The 22,279-nt window shown below is 35.6% G+C and overlaps 1 long non-coding RNA gene across 1 annotated transcript in view; it reads left to right on the forward strand.

Annotated features, from left to right (window-relative positions):
- Positions 1-18,149, forward strand: part of LOC131516782 (uncharacterized) — a 38,531-nt gene extending 20,382 nt beyond the window's left edge. The window contains exon 4 of the long non-coding RNA XR_009264237.1: positions 18,025-18,149. This is a non-coding gene — a long non-coding RNA (uncharacterized LOC131516782). The remainder of the gene's footprint in view (positions 1-18,024) is intronic.
- Positions 18,150-22,279: the final 4,130 nt, after the last annotated feature.

A 22,279-nucleotide genomic window follows, 5' to 3' on the forward strand; every position in this document is an offset into this window, starting at 1 on the left:
AATACATTCCTCAGAAATAAAAGCAAAATAGATATTTCAAATAGACAAGGTCAAGAGGTTTTATATTGATAAATGCAATCTATGCAAAATGCTAAAGGAAAACTTTTAGCATTAAAGAACATGATACAAAATAGAAGCCTATACCTACAAGGAAAAAAAATAAAAATCACCAAAAAGGGTAACTATGTGGGTAAATCTAAGAGATTTTTACATATATGTGTAAATACATATTATATATTATTATATATAATATATATTAGAAGGGGAAATGAATCTTGTATCTATTGCTCTATTATCTATAATTAATTATATCCACTACTATATATTATTTCATATAAATACATTATATAATGCATATTATATTTTTATATAGTATATATTTAAATATATTTTATATATAAAATTCTCTTATATTTATAATATGCGGTATACTTAAATATAATATGTGCATATACATATGTGTTTATATTTAACCTAAGACTATTGAAAATTTAAAGCAAAAATAATAACCATGTATTTAAGATAAGTCATAAGAAAACATAAAATCACAGAGAATAGGAGGGAGATTAAATAGAATTCTGCTGCTTGGTATTGTCTTTCTCCCTCTCTCTCTCTGTTTTTCCTCTTCTCTCATCCACACACAAATGTGCTCTCTTTCTCTCTCCCTCAAAATTAATTTAAAAACTCAAAAAACAAAAACAAAAGAAACAGAACGAACTTTATTAAAAAAAAAAAGTAAGGCCCAACTACTTATCATTAAGATACACAGTTTAAATATAATGAGGAAATAAATAAAGGCACAGATATACACTGGAATAGTGGGAAAAGCTGTTGTAGCTATCAGAAAAAATAGACATTGACAAGTTTAGAAATATTTTCAAATGATAAAAGGGCCAATTCATTAAAAAGCTATAAGAATTTTAGATACATATGCACTTAATGATAAAGCTTCAAAATACATCGACCAAAAATTGAGCAGTACCAAAAAGATAAGTACACAAATCCACAATGATAATTAGAGATTTTAACACCCATCTATCAATAATTGCTAGGCCAATAGAAACAACTACATTGAAAAGTAAGTAAAAATATAGAAATTCTGAACAATACGACCAACAAAACTGAACAAATTAACATTTATAGAACATTCCATCCAACAACTCTGAGAAACTAATTTGTTGGAAATGCACATGAGATAACTAAAACATATCATATGCAGGGTCATAAAAGAAATCTAAAAACTGTCAAGAAAATGAAATCACACAGAATATTTCTCTGACTACAACATTATTAAATTAGAAATCATATGTAGGAAATCTTAACTTATTTGGAAAATAATGTACGCATGTCTAAATAACCCATGAGATAAAGAATAAACCACTAGAAAAAAATTTAAAGTATTTCAAACTGAATAATTATGAAAATAAAATAGATAAAAATTTGTAAGATGCAGCTAAGTCAGTGCTTGGGAGAAATTTATTGATTTGAACTCCTGATCAAAGACGAAATGTTAAAAAGAAGAAGAAATCTTTAAAATAAATGATCGCTTTTATTTCAGAAAGGTGGGCAAAGTACAGCAAATTAATTTGAACTAACATTTAAGTTGTTTAGTTGGAGTGTTGTTTTATGTTTTCTATTTCATTAATCTCTGCTTTTATTTTCTTCCCTCTATTTAAAAAAAAATAGAAAGCAGAAATTAATGAAATAGGACACATAAAACAACACACCAACTAAACAACTTAAATGTCAGTTCTTTGAAGAGATTAATACATTTTATAAAATCCTAGCAAGATTGGCCAAGAAAAAAAGAGAGAGTAAAAACGCAAATTGCTAGTGTCCAGAATGAAAGAGGCAATAGTGCTACATGGTCTATAGTCATTAAAAGAAAAAGAAGAGGATACTTAAGCAATTATATGCCAACATTTTGAATATTGATGAAATGGAAATACATTGAGAAATACAACTTATGAAAACTGACACACACAAAAATAGAAAATCTGAAAAGCCCTATATAAAACAGGAGAAGTAATCTGAATTAAAATTTTATACATACCACACACACACACACACACACACACACAAATTTGAGGGCTATATGGTCTAACTGACGAATTCTACTAAACATTTCAGAAGAAATAATACCAAACTTACACAAAACTATTCATAAAATAGAGGAGAAGGAAAGAAACAGTTCCCAACTCATTTTATGGGGCCATAATAGCTCAAATTACAAACTTGACCAGGAAATTACAAAAAAAAAATTTTTAAGGAAATAAAATTGCAGATAAAAATCACTTTTGGATGTACATAAAAATCCTCAACGAAACATTAATAAACCAAACCCAGTGATATATAAAATGGGTGATATATTCCATAATTAATGGCATATATACCAGGAATGCAAAGTTGATTTAATACTCAAAAACCAATAGAATTTATCACATTAACATAATAAGATGGGAAATCATTTAGGTGCATAAAAAGCATTTAACAAAATTTAATGCTTATTTATGATGAAATTCTCAGAAAACTAAAAATAAGAGAATTTTCTCAATATAATAAAGGACATCTATTAAAAACATATACTTATCATCAAATTTAATGGCAATAGATTGACCACTTTCTCCCCAATGTCTATTCTCACTATTTTAACATTGTTCTTACTGAAAGTTCTAGTCAGTGCAATAAAACAGGAAAAATAAACAAAAGGCATAGATATTAGAAAGATAATAAAAAGAAAACAATTCTTTTTCCCCCAAGATGATATGGTTAAATACATAGAAAACCCTAAGAAATTCATGGCAGGGAGGGGGATCCTATTAGAACTAATGAGTAAATTTAATGCATTGCAAGACATAAGGTTGAAATATAAAAAGCAATTTTATTTCTCTATACTAGCCAAAAAAAATGAAAACCAAAATTTTAAAAAATATACACCATTTATAAAGGCATAAAAATCAAATTCCTTGGAATAAATTTATCCAAATATATGTATTATTTCTGTCTTAAAAACTGTAAAGCATTGCTAATAAATTTAAAGATCTTAATAAGTGGAAAGAGACACTATATTCTTGATTGGGAGACTTCATATTATTAAATATTCATTATCCCCAAATTGATCTATAGTCCCACAAGGGTAACATAGTACCAGCAACACTTTTTGAAGGAATTGACACAGTGATTCTAAAACTTATTTGGGAATGCAAATTAGTTAAAACAACCTTGAAAAGACTAAGTTGAAGAATTTCCACCTTCTGAATTCAAGACTTGCTCTAAACCTAACCTAATCATGACAGTTTATTATTAGAAGGAGATATAAATAGATTTACATGAAAACAAGAATTGATTTTTCAACAAAGGCACAAGATTCTTTGGGGAAAGCAGTATTTTTTCAACAAATGGTGCTGGAAAGACTGTACAAGTATCTGGAAGAAAAAAGACCCTGGACCCTTCACATCATATCCCAAAATTAATTCAAAATGGATTTTCGACCTAAACATAAAAGCTAGAACTTTAAACTTTCCGGAAGAATATCTTTGCAATCTTAGAGTAGGCAAAATTTTATCAAGTTCCAGAAGGATATCTTAGAGATCATACGTTGGTTTTAACTCAAGAGAGATGAAAGTACATACCCACAAAAAGAATGTTTACTATATTGTATAATTAAAATTAGCTAAGAGACTAGAACTTAAGTGTTCTCAATGAATGAATGAATGAATGAATGAATAAATGAATGAATGAATAAGGTGATGAATGTGCTAATTAATGCAACAGTGGACATTCTTTCACAATGTAAATAAATGTATATCAAATCATCACATTTGTACACTTTGAATATATTACAATTTCATTTGTTAATTATCCTTCAATGAGGCTGAAAGAAAAGAATTTTTAGAGAAGCTACATTCATAGTAGCCAAAAACTGTACACAATCCAGGTGTTCCTCAGCAGAATTGATAAAAAATTGAGGCACAGTTATAGAACTGAATGCTATTCAGAAAAGAAAAAAAAAAAGGTAAGAATTACTGGTTCATGCGAAAATATGGATGAGTCCTAAAAATATTTTCTTGAGAAAAAGAAGCCATTTATATAAAATCCAAGAACAGGCAAAACTAATGTGTGCTGAATAAAATCAGAGAATGGTTGCCTCTGGAAGGGAAGATGACTGGGTAAGGGCATAAAGGAACCTTCTGGGGTGGCAAAAATGTGCTACGTCTTGTTTTGGATAATGGGTAAATGAGAGTGTAGAATTGTCAAAACTCATCCAATTTGAATACTTGGGATCTGTCCACTTTATTATATATTAAAACATACCTCATTTTTACTGTATGTAAAAATTATAGACTCACTTACCTGAGACACTAAATAATTCTATAACATACTGACAATTGCAAGCCATTTCTAAGAAATTTTAAAATGAGTCATCTTATCCTGAATATAAACTAAACATATTACTACCATTTGTGGAAAGTAGAAGGTAAAGAAGTTATTTGAGGGGTGCCTGGGTGGCTCAGTTGGTTGAGCATCTCACTTCAGCTAGGTCATGATCTCATGATTCATGAGTTCAAGCCCCACATCAGGGTTTGCACTGATAATGCAATGCAGAGCCTACTTTGGATTCTCTGTCTCCCTCTCGGTGCCCCTCCCCCACTAGGGGTCTCTCTCTGTCTCTCTCTCTCTCTCTCTCTCTCTCTCTCTCTCTCTCAAAAATAAATGAACATTTAAAAAAAAAAGTTATTTGATTAAACAGCCACATCCAAAATATGGACTATTCCAAAGGACAAATAACCTTATTTCTTCTAAAGAAATATCATTAAAAAGGGAGGAGGATCTGTTATAGACTAAAAGACAAAACCAAATAAACTGTGCTACTTGGGCCTTGTTTGAATCTCTCATTGAATGAACCAACTGTAAAAAAGACATTTTTAAAACAGTTGAAAATTTTGTATATGGACTAGGTATTAGGTGATAAAAAGTTAACTAACTTTGTTAAGTATATAATGGTATTATGACTACATAAAAGGTCTCAGTTGTTAGCATTTAGAGAGAAATAACCTGATGTTTAAGTATTTAGAGAGAAATAACATGATGTCTGAAATTTCTTGTAAAAGATTCTATCAAAAATAAAAATGAAAGGGGTGGGGTAAATGAAACAAGGTTGGCACCGAGGTTAACAATTACTGGGTGATGGGGACATATAATTCTTTATACTATTTTATTGTATTATATTTCGTGTATACTGGTAATATACAACACTAAAAATTTACCACAGGTTACTCTTCTGGCAAAAGATACAGCTGGTTATTACTCAAGTTCTTATTATTCATAAGCTTCCAAATTACATATAAATCATTCACTGTTTTTTGACTTTTGTGTTGTACTGATCTTTTTAAGTCATTAAACAACACTAATGAGTTACTTAAAGCAAATATCCTAGTTAGTAAATTAACCTTTTTATTATTTTCTATAGTACATCATTAAATGAATTTTCAGGTATATTTTATATTATTATAATTAACATTATATTATAATTATGTTATATAATTTTCTATTATTAAAATTATTATACTGTTATAATTATTATAATTAACACTATATATATATGTTATATTTTATATATGTATCTTATAACCGGATACTTTCCCTTTTCTTCCTCCAAAAGCAAAACAGTAAACCCAATCTTTATGAAGCCTTATGGACTTAAATAAACTGGATCTTTTTTCCAAAATTTTTTGATTTTTCAAAAAATTGCATAAAGTGAATGAAATTGATTTTTGCTAACATCAACTTCTGAGCTCCAGTATGCATTTTTAAATTTATTACTGAACGTGTACAGAGCTAAAAGTAGAGAGGTAGACTGTCTTTTCCCATTACGATGACAATTTAAACTTGACATGTTAACAAATCTTAACCTTTTTTCACCAAGGTAAAGACTCCCTCTTCAGATCTTTCATTATTACCTCAAAGGACCTCTTTTCCAAGTCTTTTTAAAAAATGTTTGTGAAATATACTGAATTGTTTTTACACTGAAATATTTGGTGGTTAATACTTTCTTTGGAAATGTTAGTCACACATTGATTATGTGTTTCCATTTTTAAGGAAGGTTAATTATAAATCAAGATGCACACAAACACAGACGCACACACACACACACACACACACACCCCACATACCCTACCCCAACACCCTGATGTCATTCAAGACTCAGTTTAATTCCAAGGTACTCCACAAATCCATTCTGATCCCACATTCCCCACCTGCTATATCCCTTCTCTGCATCCCAGTGCATTTGATCTGCATCACTTTTAGGATATATATTATCTTGGGTCCACATTTCTGTCTTTGGAGAGATTGTGAGTCATCGTGTAAAAATCCCTCCGCTTTGAAATCAGAAAACGTAGTTTCTTCAACCTAGGCCAAAAATCCAAAGTCTCTGGACCTATTTCCTCATCTGTTATAGTGAAAGCAACATTAACCTAGCTTGCAATGTTATTCAGAGAATTAAATGAAATTCCCTGCGATCCTCATATAATGTCCAGGACATAGTAAGATCTCCATAAATGTTAGCAATTTGTATTGTCATGTAGTTATTTTCATTCATCTCTCTTTCCCACACTCCCTTGTAAGTTCCTCAAGGATAAAAATTGTGCCAGTTAGTTGTTTACATATAGTAAGGTCTTAAAATAGTTCAGGAGGAGAAATAAAGGGAAAAAATGGCATTTTAAGTGGATAAGAAACATTAGGTAGCATTTTAAATAAAATGTATTTATTTACCACAGAAATCAGGGAAATACATCATATTGGATGATTAGATTCTCTTCAGAGAATGCAAGCCAGTATAAGATTGCAGAAAAGCATGTGTTTTAAAAGTAATTTTAAATACGAGTTGTGTTTAAAAATTTTTTTAATGTTTTTATTTTTGACAGAGACAGAGAGACAGAGCACGAGTGGAAGAGGGGCAGGGAGAGAGGGAGACAGAATCTGAAGCAGGCTTCAGGCTCTGAGCTGTCAGCACAGAGCCTGATGCAGGGCTAGAACTCATGAACCACGAGATCATGACCTGAGCTGAAGTCTGACACTTTAATGACTGAGCCACCCAGGCGCCCCTAAATATGAGTTGTGTTTATTAGCGAAGATAGTAGTTTCTTCTACCCTTACTACATTTCACTTACCACACCATCTTCAGTACGTAATTTGGTATTAAACAAAATAAAATCCCATGGTTAAACTGAACATTTCACTCTTCAGCAGTTGGTGCTACCATTGTTGGAGGATTCCCCAAGCACCAAAGAAACAGAGAATGAATCTAAAATGAAAGGGTAAGCCAGGAAACACAAGTAGAGAGATTTGGAAGAGATGATAGGCCAGAAGTCTGGGTCACTTTAAGAAACTTAAAGCTACCTGGATGGCAATCAGAAACTCAAATTTTTGCTGAAAAAATGGGTACCTAATTCTGCATTCACAACAGCATTGGCATGCCTAATCAACTATAGTTATACCTACAAGTAGAACAGGAAAAATGGAGTAAATCCTATTTCATTGGGAAAATACTAACATTTGATTCCTTTCCAAAGCTCCAAGATGCCATATGAATGAAAAATTGCCGAGTGTTCTGAGCTACAGAATCATCTGAAATGGCAAAAGTTACAATCTCAAAAATCAAGGCAGATATGGTCTGCTTGGCTCCATAGCTCAAACTGGATTCAACTTCCCAAGTCTAGTTCACATCCAAGAAAGCAAATAAACACTGCCACATGAAATAAATGTGGGGAGGGGCACCTGGGTGGCTCAGTCGGTTAAGCATCAGGCTTCAGCTCAGGTCATGATCTCGTGGCCCGTGAGTTCGAGCCCCGCGTCGGGCTCTGTGCTGACAGCTCGGAGCCTTGAACCCGTTTTGGATTCTGTGTCTCCCTCTTTCTCTCTCCTCCCCCACTCATGCTCTGTCTCTCTCTTCTCAAAAATAAATAAACGTTAACAAAATATTTTAAATATTAAAAAAATAAATAAATAAATGTGGGGAAAGACCCAGGCTGATTAATTGTGATGTATACATTCAAATAGAAAAAGGAAAGTCAGAAACCAAGTTGAGATACAGTCCTGTCAGAGTGCTCTAAATTGACAGATTGTGGCCTTGTAGTTATCCAATTTATTCATATTTTTGTAATTAGATTAGAAAATGAAAACCTTTTATTCTGAGCAATAGTCTTACAAGTATTCAATTTTCAGATTTCCCCCAAAAGAAATCATTTTCCCCATTATTCATGATTACAAATGGTCCTTTCTCAGTGTGTCTGAAAGAGACTGTGTAGACTGTCCTTGCCCAATGTTATGGAAGTTTATACTTAAGACCTAAATCTTCACAGGCGGATGCCAAACGATGAAGCCATCTCTAAAAAGTTCAACCATCTAAAAGATTCCAAAAGGATACAGGACCTCAGGTGCCACTGATTGAAAGTGATATTTATCACACAATCTAGCTTTACTCGGTTTATTTATGTACGCTGCACTGATTGTAGAACAAAATTATAATGAAATGTATTTGCATTTGTAACCTAAGGCTACTGCAGGTACCCTACAATTTCTGGAGCATATCCAATTCAGTATAATTTTATTCTTTTTAACAAATTAAATGTCACTTAATTTGTATACCTTTGTAAAACTTTTCATACAATAAATTTACAATTCAGAAAACAAAATTATCCGCAAGTAGAAGAATTTCTTTTTTTATTTAGAAAAATACTATCACCATGCCTAAAATGTATGTTAAATCTAAATCTCTTTCTGTTTACAATATAGTCTCAGAAAGGACTATGCAGAGACAACAACCCCTTGAGACCCACTCTCAGGCAGACACAGTGTAGGATTAACATGGAATAGTTCAAGTCAGTAGCCATTTACTGTTTCCTGAAGGTTGTTACACACCGAGCTTGATTCTGAGGAGATCAGAATGGCCGCAAACCTTCTGGGTTGGTCCTTCAGGCTTCAAAGGGACAATCTTCTCTTTGTCAAACTCTCCAGTAAATGGGGACTGGATGTTGCACTGACTTCCTCTAACTTGTTCTTGGCAACATCACTGGAATAAAGGCGCCCAAAGGGAACCATGGACACCCAGCTCTCCCCTGGAGAGCAACAGAATAATCCAGGAAAGGCTTTTCAGGCTAGTCTCCTTTTTTATTTTTAAGTTTATTTATTTATTTTGAGAGAGAGATTGAAAGAGAGAGAGAGAAAGGGGTAGAGAGAGAGGGAAAGGGAGAGAATCCTAAGCATGCTCTGCACTGTCAGCGCGGAGTCCGATGCAGGGTTTGAACTCACGAACCGTGAGATCATGACCTGAGCCAAACCCAAGAGTTGGACACTTAACTGGCTAAGCCACCCCAGTGCTCCCAGGCTAGTCTTCTTGAACGGTTTACTGGATTGTTTTCGTTTCTCCATTTCTTTCTTACTTCCTGAAACTTCTGAAGAGATGGAAGTCTCTCATCTTTTCAGGGAGATTGTTTTTCCCTTTGCATTTTAGGTCTCTTTTTTGGTGACTTCTTCACTTTATCTTCTAACTTTTTTTTTAATGAAATTTATTGTCAAATTGGTTTCCATACAACACCAGTGCTCATCCCAAAAGGTACCCTCCTCAATGCCCATCACCCACCCCCCATAAACCCTCAGTTTGTTCTCAGTTTTTAAGAGTCTCTTATGCTTTGGCTCTCTCCCTCTCTAACCTCTTTTTTTTTTCTTCCCCTCCCCATGAACTTCTGTTAAGTTTCTCAGGATCCACATAAGAGTGAAAACATATGGTATCTGTCTTTCTCTGTATGACTTATTTCACTTAGCATCACACTCTCCAGTTCCATCCACTTTGCTACAAAAGGCCATACTTCATTCTTTCTCATTGCCACGTAGTATTCCATTGTGTATATAAACCACAATTTCTTTAAACATTCGTCAGTTGATGGACATTTAGGCTCTTTCCATAATTTGGCTATTGTTGAAAGTGCTGCTATAAACATTAGGGTACAAGTGCCCCTATGCATCAGCACTCCTGTATCCCTTGGGTAAATACCCAGCAGTGCTATTGCTGGGTCATAGGGTAGGTCTATTTTTAATTTTTTGAGGTTTCTCCACATCCTCGCCAGCATCTATAGTCTCCTAATTTGTTCATTTTAGCCACTCTGACTGGCGTAAGGTGAATTCTGAGTGTGGTTTTGATTTGTATTTCCCTGATGAGGACCGACGTTGAGCATCTTTTCATGTGCCTGTTGGCCATCTGGATGTCTTCTTTAGAGAAATGTCTATTCATGTTTTCTGCCCATTTCTTCACTGGATTATTTGTTTTTCAGGTGTGGAGTTTGGTCAGCTCTTTATAGATTTTGGATACTAGCCCTTTGTCTGATATGTCATTTTCAAATATCTTTTCCCATTCTGTTGGTTGCCTTTTAGTTTTGTTGATTGTTTCCTTTGCTGTGCAGAAGATTTTTATCTTCATGAGGTCCCAACAGTTCATTTTTGCTTTTAATTCCCTTGCCTTTGGGGATGTGTCAAATAAGAAATTACTGCAGCTGAGGTCAGAGAGGTTTTTTCCTGCTTTCTCCTCTAGGGTTTTGATGGTTTCCTGTCTCATATTCAGGTCCTTTATCCATTTTGAGTTTGTTTTTGTGAATGGTGTAAGAAAGTGGTCTAGTTTCATCCTTTTGCATATTGCTGTCCAGTTCTCCCAGCACCATTTGTTAAAGAGACTGTCTTTTTTCCATTGGATATTCTTTTCTGCTTTGTCAAAGATTAGTTGGCCATACTTTTTTGGGTCTAGTTCTGGGGTTTCTATTCTATTCCATTGGTCTATGTGTCTGTTTTTGTGCCAATATCATGCTGTCTTGATGATTACAGCTTTGTAGTAGAGGCTAAAGTCTGGGATTGTGATGCCTCCTGCTTTGGTCTTCTTCAAAATTACTTTGGCTATTCGGGGCCTTTTGTGGTTCCATACAAATTTTAGGATTGCTTGTTCTAGCTTCCAGAAGAATGCTGGTGCAATTTTGATTGGGATTGCATTGAATGTGTAGATTGCTCTGGGTAGTGTTGACATTTTGACAATATTTATTCTTCCAATCCATGAGCACGGAATGGTTTTCCATTTCTTTATATCTTTTTCAATTTCCTTCATAAGCTTTCTATAGGTTTCAATATACAGATCTTTTACATCTTTGGTTAGGTTTATTCCTAGGCATTTTATGCTTCTTGGTGCAATTGTGAATGGGATCAGTTTCATTATTTGTCTTTCTGTTGCTTCATTGTTAGTGTATAAGAATGCAACTGATTTCTGCACATTGATTTTGTATCCTGCGACTTTGCTGAGTTCATGTATCAGTTCTAGCAGACTTTTGGTGGAGTCTATAGGATTTTCCATGTATAATATCATGTCATCTGCAAAAAGTGAAAGCTTAACTTCATCTTTGCCAATTTTGATGCCTTTGATTTCCTTTTGTTGTCTTACTGCTGATGCTAGCTCTTCCAACACTATGTGAAACAACAGCGGTAAGAGTAGACATCCCTGTCATGTTCCTGATCTCAGGGAGAAAGCGCTCAGTTTTTCCCCATTGAGGATGATATTCGCTGTGAGCTTTTCATAAATGGCTTTTATGATGTTTAAGTATGTTCCTTCTATCCTGACTTTCTCGAGGGTTTTTATTAAGAAAGGATACTGAATTTTGTCAAATGCTTTTTCTGCATCTATTGACAGGATCATATGGTTCTTATCTTTTCTTTTGTTAATGTGATGTATCATATTGATTGATTTGCGAATGTTGAACCAGCCCTGCAGCCCAGGAATGAATCCCACTTGATCATGGTGAATAATTCTTTTTATATGCTGTTGAATTCGATTTGCTAGTATCTTCTTGAGAATTTTTGCATCCATATTCATCAGGGATATTGGCCTGTAGTTTTTTTTTTACTGGGTCTCTGTCTGGTTTGGGAATCAAAGTAATGCTGGCTTCATAGAATGAGTCTGGAAGTTTTCCTTCCCTTTCTATTTTTTGAAATAGCTTGAGAAGGATAGGTGTTATCTTTGCTTTAAATGTCTGGTAGAATACCCCTGGGAAGCCATCTGGTCCTGGATGAAACTCTTATTTGTTGGGAGATTTTTGATAAGTGACTCAATTCCTTTGCTGGTTATGGGTCTTTTCAAGCTTTCTATTTCTTCCTGTTTGAGTTTGGGAAGTGTGTGGGTGTTTAGGAATTTGTCCATTTCTTCCAGGTTGTCCAGTTTGTTGGCATATAATTTTGCATAGTGTTCCCTGATAATTGCTTATATTTCTGAGGGATTGGTTGTAATAATTCCATTTTCATTCATGATTTTATCTATTTGGGTCATCTCCCTTTCCTTTTTGAGAAGCCTGGCTAGAGGTTTATCAATTTTGTTTATTTTTTCAAAAAACCAGCTCTTGGTTTCATTGATGTGCTCTATAGTTTTTTTAGATTCTATATTGTTTATTTCTGCTCTGATCTTTATTATTTCTCTTCTTCTGCTGGGTTTGGGGTGTCTTTGCTGTTCTGCTTCTGTTTCCTTTAGGTGCTGTTAGATTTTGTATTTGGGATTTTTCTTGTTTCTTGAGATAGGCCTGGATTGCAATGTATTTTCCTCTCAGGACTGCCTTCGCTGCGTCCCAAAGCGTTTGGATTGTTGTATTTTCATTTTCATTTGTTTCCATATATTTATTAATTTCTTCTCTAATTGCCTGGTTGACCCATTCATTCTTTAGTAGGGTGTTATTTAACCTCCATGCTTTTGGAGGTTTTCCAGACTTTTTCCTGTGGTTGATTTCAAGCTTCGTACCATTGTGGTCCGAAAGTATGCATGGTGTGATCTCAATTCTTGTATACTTATGAAGGGCTGTTTTGTGACCCAGATAGGTGATCTATCTTGGAGAAGGTTCCATGTGCACTCGAGAAGAAAGTATATTCTGTTGCTTTGGGATGCAGAGTTCTAAATATATCTGTCAAGTCCATCTGATCCAATGTATCATTCAGGGCCCTTGTTTCTTTATTGATCCTGTGTCTAGATGATCTATCCAATGTTGTAAGTGGAGTATTGAAGTCCCCTGCAATTACCACATTCTTATCAATAAGGTTGCTTATGTTTGTGATTGTTTTATATATTTGCGGGCTCCCGTATTGGGCGCATAGACATTTATAATTGTTAGCTCTTCCTGATGGATAGACCCTGTAATTATTATAAAATGCTCTTCTTCATCTCTTGTTACAGCCTTTAATTTAAAGTCTAGTTTGTCTGATACAGGTATGGCTACTCCAGCTTTCTTTTGACTTCCAGTAGCATGATAGATAGCTCTCCATCCCCTCACTTTCAATCTGAAGGTGTCCTCAGGTCTAAAATGAGTCTCTTGTAGACAGCAAATAGATGGGTCTTGGTTTTTTACCCATTCTGATACCCTATGTATTTTTGTTGGAGCATTTAGTTCATTTACATTCAGTGTTATTATAGAAAGATATGGGTTTAGAGTCATTGTGATGTCTGTAGGTTTCATGCTTGTAGTGATGTCTCTGGTACTTTGTCTCACAGGATCCCCCTTAGGATCTCTTGTAGGGCTGGTTTAGTGGTGATGAATTCCTTCAGTTTTTGTTTGTTTGGGAAGACCTTTATCTCTCCTTCTATTCTAAATGACAGACTTTCTGGATAAAGGATTCTCGGCTGCATATTTTTTTCTGTTCATCATATTGAAGATTTCCTGCCATTCCTTTCTGGCCTGCCAAGTTTCAGTAGAGAGATCTGTCACCAGTCTTATCGGTCTCCCTTTATATGTTATATCATGTTTATCCCTAGCTGCTTTCAGAATTTTCTCTTTATCCTTGTACTTTGCTTCACTATGATATGTCGTGCAGATTGATTCAAGTTACGTCTGAAGGAAGTTCTCTGTGCCTCTTGGATTTCAATGCCTTTTTCCTTCCCCAGATCAGGGAAGTTCTCAGCTATGATTTCTTCAAGTACAACTTCAGCACCTTTCTCTCTCTCTTCCTCCTCTGGAATCCCAATTATGCATATATTATTACATTTAATTGTGTCACTTAGTTCTCTAATTCTCCCCTCATACTCCTGGATTTTTTTTATCTCTCTTTTTCTCAGCTTCCTCTTTTTCCATAATTTTATCTTCTAATTCACCTATTCTCTCCTCTGCCTCATCAATCTGAGCTTTGATCGCCTCCATTTTATTTTGCAGCTCATTTACAGCATTTTTTAGCTCCTTCTCTGTTTCTTAGTCCCTTGATCACTGTAGCAATAGATTCTCTGTTCTGTATACTTTTTTAAGCCCAGTGATTAATTTTATGACTATTATTTTAAATTCATTTTCTGTTATATTGCTTAAATCATTTTTGATCAATTTATTAGCTGTCACTACTTCTTGGAGTTTCTTTTGAGGACAATTCTTCCGTTTTGTCATTTTGGATAGTCCCTGGAGTGGCGCAGAACTGCAGGGCTCTTCCTTTGTGCTGTCTGGAGTAACTTGGGTTGGTGGGCACGGCCGCAGTCAGACCGGATGTCTGCCCCCAGCCCACCGCTGGGGCCACAGTCAGACTGGTGTGTGTCTTATCTTCCCCTCTCCCAGGGGCAGGACTCACTGTGGAGTGGTGTGGCCCCTGTCTGGGCTACTTGCACACTGCCGGGCTTGTGGTGCCGCTTCAATGAGATCTGGCATATTTGCCGGGGTGGATCTGCAAGGTGCATAGGGGCGGGAGGGGCAGACTCAGTTCGCTTTGCCTTTGGTGGTCTGCTTCAGGAGGGGCCCTGCGGCACTGGCACCAGGGGGGAGGCAGACCCGTCACAGGGATGGATCCACAGAAGCACAGCTTTGCGTTGTGCAAGCAAGTTCTGTGAAGGGAAATGGGTCCCTTTGGGATTTTGGCTGGGGGATGAGCGAGGGAGATGGCGCTTCCCAGCGCCTTTGTTCCCCGCTGAGCTGAGCTCTGTCCTCCAGGGCTCAACACCTCTCCCTTCCATTGTCCTCTAGCCCCCCTGCTCTCTGAGCAGAGCTGTTGACTTATAATATTCCAGATGTTAAATCCCGCTGGCTGTCAGAACTCACTCCAACCAGCCCCTCCACTTTTGCAAGCCAGACTCGGGGGCTCTGCCTTGCCGGGCAGGCTGCCCCTCCAACACCCTGGCTCCCTCCCACCAGTCCGTGTAGCGCGCACCGCCTCTCCGCCCTTCCTACCCTCTTCCGTGGGCCTCTTGTCTATGCTTGGCTCTGGAGAGTCCATTCTGTTAGCCTTGTGGTGGTTTTCTGGGTTATTTAGGCAGATGTGGGTGGAATCTAAGTGGTCAGCAGGAAGCGGTGAGCCCAGCATCCTCCTATGCCGCCATCTTCCCTCTTCCTAAAAAACTTTTTAACTTCTAACTTTTAACTTATCTTCTTACTTTATTACTTTTCATTAACTCTTTTTGTCTCTGGTCTTCCTTTCTATAGCAACCTGTTATGTACTTGAGGAATGAAGTATTTTATTTTGTAAGGGATACGAGTGATCATTCTTTAGAGTCTTCTTACCCCAATTTAATTCTCTTCCCCCCCTCCACCCCAGGTTGCTTTTTTAGTTTGTTTATTTGAGTCTCCAGCTTTGGCATGGAAGGCTTTCCTCAAATGTCTCGTGGTGCTTGGTTTCACACTCATCCCGAAGCATGGGGCTGTATAAATTGATTTGAAGATCTGAGCTTCAGAACAGGGTTTGCTTGTAAGACTGAAGCAGAGTTTTACTGAATCATCATCTGACTGATTTGCTTTATCAGGTAAACCCCATTAGCTTTAGCTCTTTGTAGGCTATTGAGAGTCCCTAAGAAGAATCCTGTAAGTCATTGACCAGAGGGTACAGTACCGGCTGCTAGGATTTTGGAAACCAAATGCAATCAAGAGTTAGAAATGAGATGTCTTGTTCAGGTGGAGATACTCACTTAATGTTTTTCAGTCAGTGCCTCCAGTCTTAAAACAGATGTGTGTATCATCTTGCTTTCAGCCCTACCTTGACATATGGTCACAAATTCTTGTGTCTTTATATTTATTGTTTATATAATGATTTATCAGTTTTCCTGCCTGTCAGCTTCAGGTCAGCTTTCCAAGTTCTGCTAAGTCAGTCACTACTAGTATATCTATTTTTCAAGTTCAAAAATGTGAAGATATTGGCCACTGCCAGTTCTTTGGCCTCGTGACGGTAAGCCTATGGATCTCAGCAAGCAGTATTGCTTCCAAGGGGTACGTTGCAAATTTGTGGAATGGTTTTTTTGTTTGTTTGCTTGTTTTTGGTATCACAATGATTAGGGGATAGGGGATACTGCTGACATTTGATACACAGGAGACAACTTCATTTTTGTTATTCTATAAATATTTTGCCCATTGAATCATATCACAGTCCCACTCCCAGAGAAGAATTGTGGCTATAGACACATTTCTGATATATAGACTCTGAATTCTGCAGAAATGCCCTAAGTGAAAATTATATTTTTTTGCACTTGTAAAGGGAATTTTGATTTTTTTCACTTTGATCTGATCACAAAGAAAATTTTTCCTTTTCTAATGTCTATTTATCCACTCAGAAATGCAAATTAGTTCTGCTGATTTTATTAAGCTGTTGTTTTTGTTTCCTTTCACATTTTTAATTGCATCCTTCATGGGAATGCATAATTAGGCCTTGAGTCTAATTTATGATAAATACAATTTATTCAAATATTTAACAATAATTAATGGCAGCCTCAAAAAGAGCAAGATTAATAAAATCTACAAACCAATTTTTATTTTTTATTTTTTACAAACCAATTTTTAAACTGGTAATTCCCTTACTATGAGTTCCTCATGGTTTAAAAGCCACAAAATGGAAAAATGAAGTGTTCTCATGCCAATAAGAATACACTTTCAATTCCTGGAAGTTAATATTTCCATCACACATGTATTTATATTAACTCATATCTTATTTCCCCTGTGATTTGCATCATATTGTATTATTCTACATCAATGATAAACTTCTAGAAAAGGATTAAAATAATGTATGTAATGCTTCATCTTCAAAACTTCACATGAGAAGTCAAACTGTCAAAACTAATCAACCCATTATTTTTCTGCAAAGGGAGGATAAATGTACATTGGTCATATTATGCTAAAGATCTGCCAGATAATCTTATTAAATAATTTATACAATATCCTGTTGGCCTACTGTAGTTAAAAATAATAAAAATACTTCTTATATAATGTAACAGAATAAATTGCTAATATTAGAGAAAATCGTTTTCCAAGCACATCACCATCAGAGGACTAACAAATTTAAACTGTTCAGAGCAATCCCACTTACTAAAAAGTTAATATATAGCATATCTACCATGGCTACTTCTTAAGTGTAAGTCATTCATCATAGTAATTTTATTTCTTGAACTATTTACATAGGATTTACCTCACTAAAGTCATTGGTAAACATCTTTGTTTTCAAGGGTAGCTTAAGATATATATGTGTGTGTGTGTGTGTGTGTGTGTGTGTATAAAACATTGCCACTGCATTCACAAAGACACAATTTGTATTATATTTTAAAGCAGGATTACAATGCTCAGACTTTTGCAGGCAAAAAATACTAGTAGGCTCAAAAGTCTATTGTTTCTGTGCCTATAAATTACTCTTCTAGTAATTTCCCAGATGTTTCCAGCTTGCCATAGCTAGTTGAATACAGGCTAGTAAAAGTCTCCTCATTTCCAAATCATGCATACAGTAAATATTTTAGAATGTCATAGCCTTTTTTTTTTTTTTTTCAAAAAGAAGCTTCAGAGCAGCTCAGAGGATAAAACCAGGGACTATCTATGCATATCAAATATTTTATTTCTAAAGGAAAAGGAAAAATATATCAAGTGTATCCCAAACACAAAATATTTTATTAATATTTTAAAGTCATATATCTATGGGAGTGTATTAAGAGGGTTTTGAAAGTGTCGTTCACACCCAGCAATAATAACAAAGCCATATAAGCCAAAAAATAATCACTTTTCTTGTATCCAGCAGAGAGCTAACATCACAAAGCAACCAAGTAACCTGAAATATAAGAAGAGACAGGCCCCTCCAAAGAGAAAGGAAGTGATCTCTGGCTCAGTTCTAAGAGAATATGTGGGGAAGAGATGCTGAGCACCATGTAAGTAAGATTTCATCTAAAATTTTTAACAAATTTTAAGGGCTCACTGTAAAGTAGCAAGAGCACATAAAATCCCTAAGAACTGCTGACTCAAGGGGATTCCTCTTGCAGGTTCTTTTCTACCAACATTCACAGCTCACCAAGGAAAAAGACTGGGCAGGACAAGAGACCAGAGAAATCCTTCCTCAGTAGTATAGGCACTGCTATGGAAAAATCCCAAAGCCCCACCAGAGCCTTCTCCCCTGTGGAATAAAACTCTTAGTCCAATGGGCAAAGGGCAGAAAGCCTGGTGCTTCCAGGGAAACCTGGGTGGCTCATTTGGTTAAGCATCTGTCTGACTCTTGATCTCAGCTCAGGTCTTGATCTCAGGGTCGTGAGTTCAAGATTCATGTTGGGCCATGCACTGGGAATGGAGACTGCTTTAAAAAAAAAAAAGAAAAAGAAAAAAAGAAAAAAAAACCCACCTCTTGCTTTTAGGGCACAGATGCATAGAAAAATTCCTATATTCCTGGAGAAGGGAGAGAAAACCCAGACCATGAGTGATCCCCGATTGCTGGGGAGAGGCTGGAAATTCTCACACATAACACCCACCATGGCAAAATTTGGCTGCCATATGGAGAAGAAGCAGGGTCACTGAGAAAGCTCCCCACTGAGATCCAAACACAGATGGCATGCCTAAAACTAAAGCTGGGCTAGGATGCACAGAATCACTTTTGCTCTGACCTCTGGGCCAAGAAACACTGAGTTGGAAGCACTCAGTTTTCCATTGTAAGAAAGCCAAGAAAATGGAGACAAAACTGCCTGTTAGGCACAAAGAAGGACAAGAGCAGAAGATGGAGAAGAGATGTTATGAAAACTCTCCAGTAACCCAGCCATACCATATACATAAGGTAATTCTAGAAAGATTTGCAATGGGTTGTGCACAGAGGGTGATCATAGCAACAACACACAAATACAAAACGCTTACTCCTGACTACTTGGATACACACTCCAACATTTATGACCTAGTAGAAAAACCTTGCCCATTTCTGGACATAACTTCTGTTTACTTCAGTCTTTATTGTTGTACATAAATGTGAACATTTAGAAGAAAAAAATCTCCTGTTAAGAGACTAAGGAATAAGCATAACCAGACCCAAGATGAAGCAGATATCAAAACTATCAGAAAGGGAATTAAAAATAAGTGCTCTTAATATGTCAGTAGGTCTAGTTTAAAAGATGGACAAAACGTATTAGGAGAATTTTAGCCAATAGATGGAAAAATATATGAAATACTAGAAATAAAAAGCATGGTAACAAGATGAATACCTTTGACAGGATCATAAGTAGACTCAACACAACTAAGGAAAGAATCAGTAAACTTGAAAAGAGGATAATAGAGGGGTGCCTGGGTGGCTCAGTCATTTAAGCAGCTAACTCTGGATTTTAGTTCAGGGCATGGAGTTCAGGCAAAAAATCATGAAGTAGTAGAGGGATGGATATGTTCGCTATTTTGCAGTGATAGTTTCATTTGTATACATATTTCAAAACTTACCAATTATACCCATAAAGGTGTGCAGTTATTTATATCAATAATCTCACGTTTTGTGAGATGGGGCCTCGCATTGGGCTCTGGCCTCGTAGTGTGGAATCTGTTTGGGATTCTCCCTCTCCCTCACTCTCTGCCCCTCCCCCACCCATGCACACGCTCTCCCTATCAAAATAAATAAACATTAAAAAAAAAATACAATAGGACAATAGAAATTTCATAACTCAAAGCACACAAACAAAAAGGAGTGAAATCAAAACAGAACAGAAAGAGTATCCAAGAATGACCAGTCTAAAGTTTGTATTATTGAATCCTAGAGAAGAAAGAAAAAATTAGACGACATATTTGAACATACAATGGCCAAGAATTTTCCAAAAATGATAAGACACATCAAATCAAAAATATGAGAGATGAAAAATTAGAACAGAAGATAGGAACAAGAAGCATTTGGAGTATACAGTTGTAAGTTTCTTTTACTACACGGGAAGTAATAGAATATTTGAAGGTAGACAGTTACTAATTAAAGGTGAATATTTAAAACCCACTAAAAATTCAAAGGGGTATAAATAAAATATAATTGATTTTTAAACAAAAATCATAACGTTATATTGTGGAGTTTATAACCCATCATACAGGTAAAACTTGTGGTTATAGCATAATGTCGAGGGAGAGAAGAAATAGAAGTACACTATCAAAAAGCTCATCTACTATGTAGTAGGATACCACTTGAAGGTAGGCTGTGATTAAAGATACATATTATCAACAAAAGCAGCCACGAAAATAACAAAAAGAAGAGTTCTTGAAATTTAGAAAGCATATCAGTGGTTGGTTGGGGATGCCAGTGGTTAAGGGGCAGAGGTGGGGTCATGGAGTTGAAGCAAGAAAGCATGAAGTAATAGAGTGATGGGTATTTTCACTATTTTGACGGTAGTGATTGTTTCATTTGTATACATATTTCAAAACTTACCAATTTATACCCTTAAATATGGGCAGTTATTTAGGTGAATTATACCTCAGTAAAGCTATTTTTAAGAAACTCTGGCGAGCAAACAGACTATTTTTTAAAAAATGAGCAAAATATTTGAAAAGACACTTCCCCAATGAAAATATATAAATGGTCAAACAAAAGATGAGAAGGTGCTCAACATCATCAGTCATTAGGGAAATGCAAGTTAAAACTACATTGAGATGTCACTTCACTCCCTTAAGGTGTCTGACAGCACTGAGTGGTGATGAAAAATCAGAACAACTGGAACTCTGGTACATTGTTGCTGGAAATGCAAAATAATACAGCTGCTTTGGAAAATAGTTTGGCAGTTTCCTACAAAGCTAAACATACTTATCATAAGACACAGCAGTTCTGTTCCTAAGAGAAATGCAAGAGAAACGGAAGCTTGCATTCTTACAAAAAGCTATACATGAATGTTTCTGGAAACAATCTAAATGTCCCCAAACCCGTGAATGGATAAACAAACTGTGAAACACCCATAAACAAGGGAACACTACTTAGAAATAGAAGAGAATACATTGATAACATACAGCAACACAAATGGATCTCGAAAATATTTTACTGCGCAAAAGAAATGAAATGCAATGGAACATTTACTATATGATTCCATTGATATAAAATTCTGGAACAGGCAAATCTAATCTACAGATTAGCAAATAGACTGGGGGGTGCCTAGGGCTGGGGGTGGGAAGAGAAGGGCTGGAAAGCAGCACAAGAGATCTTTTTGGAGGGATGGTACTGTTCTAAATCTTGATTGTGGTAGTGGTTATGTGAGTGTAGAAATTTGTCAAAATTCATCAAGCTGTATGTATAAAGTGAGTGCATTTTATTTTATGTAAAGTTCACTTTAATAAGGCATAGTTCAAATTAAAAAAGAAAATTTAAGGTCATGGTGGCAGTCAGTGAGGAAAAAGAAATCACCCCAGGTCCTTTTATCTGCACCAAACCCTGGACTTAACTTTATTAACTGGAATTTTGTAGATGGATTCCTAAACAAATTCTGATATTCACTAAGAAAAAAAAAATTTTACCTCCTCACAATACAACCCCTTTTTAAAGGTCTTCTAGTAGTAGAGATTAATGCTATAAAGTTTTTAAACTACATTTACACACTCTTAACAATAAAGAAAAAGCTGTTTTCTAGATGTGCATTCTACTTAATAGAACTATCCATTTATTTTAATCCTCTTAACCTTCCAAGGATGAACTGCTTGATAATTTCAACATCAGAAAAGCCCCTAGAAGGCTTCTTCTGTTACGTGAAGAATCGGTATAATGTTAACTTTCAAAAGCAGGATTCCAATTAATATGGACTATGTCAAACAACAAATAAAATATGCACAGAAGAGAGATTGGAAAAAACACACACCAAACTGTCAACTAAGTTGTGGTACTATGGGTGGTAACTTCCTCTTCTACTTATTGGTATTTTATAGTTTCTAAGGTGATAATATAACTTTGTGATAAAAATGGGTAAAAATTATTTCTAATTGTTTAAACACAAATAAAAAGATAAATACGTTTCTCATTGTCCTGCATACCTCTTTATCTGAAAGTTTTAGGCATCTGACATGGACAATGTTTAAAG

Source organism: Neofelis nebulosa, chromosome 7 (genome assembly GCF_028018385.1).
Source record: "Neofelis nebulosa isolate mNeoNeb1 chromosome 7, mNeoNeb1.pri, whole genome shotgun sequence".
NCBI classification, from domain to species: Eukaryota; Metazoa; Chordata; class Mammalia; order Carnivora; family Felidae; genus Neofelis; species Neofelis nebulosa.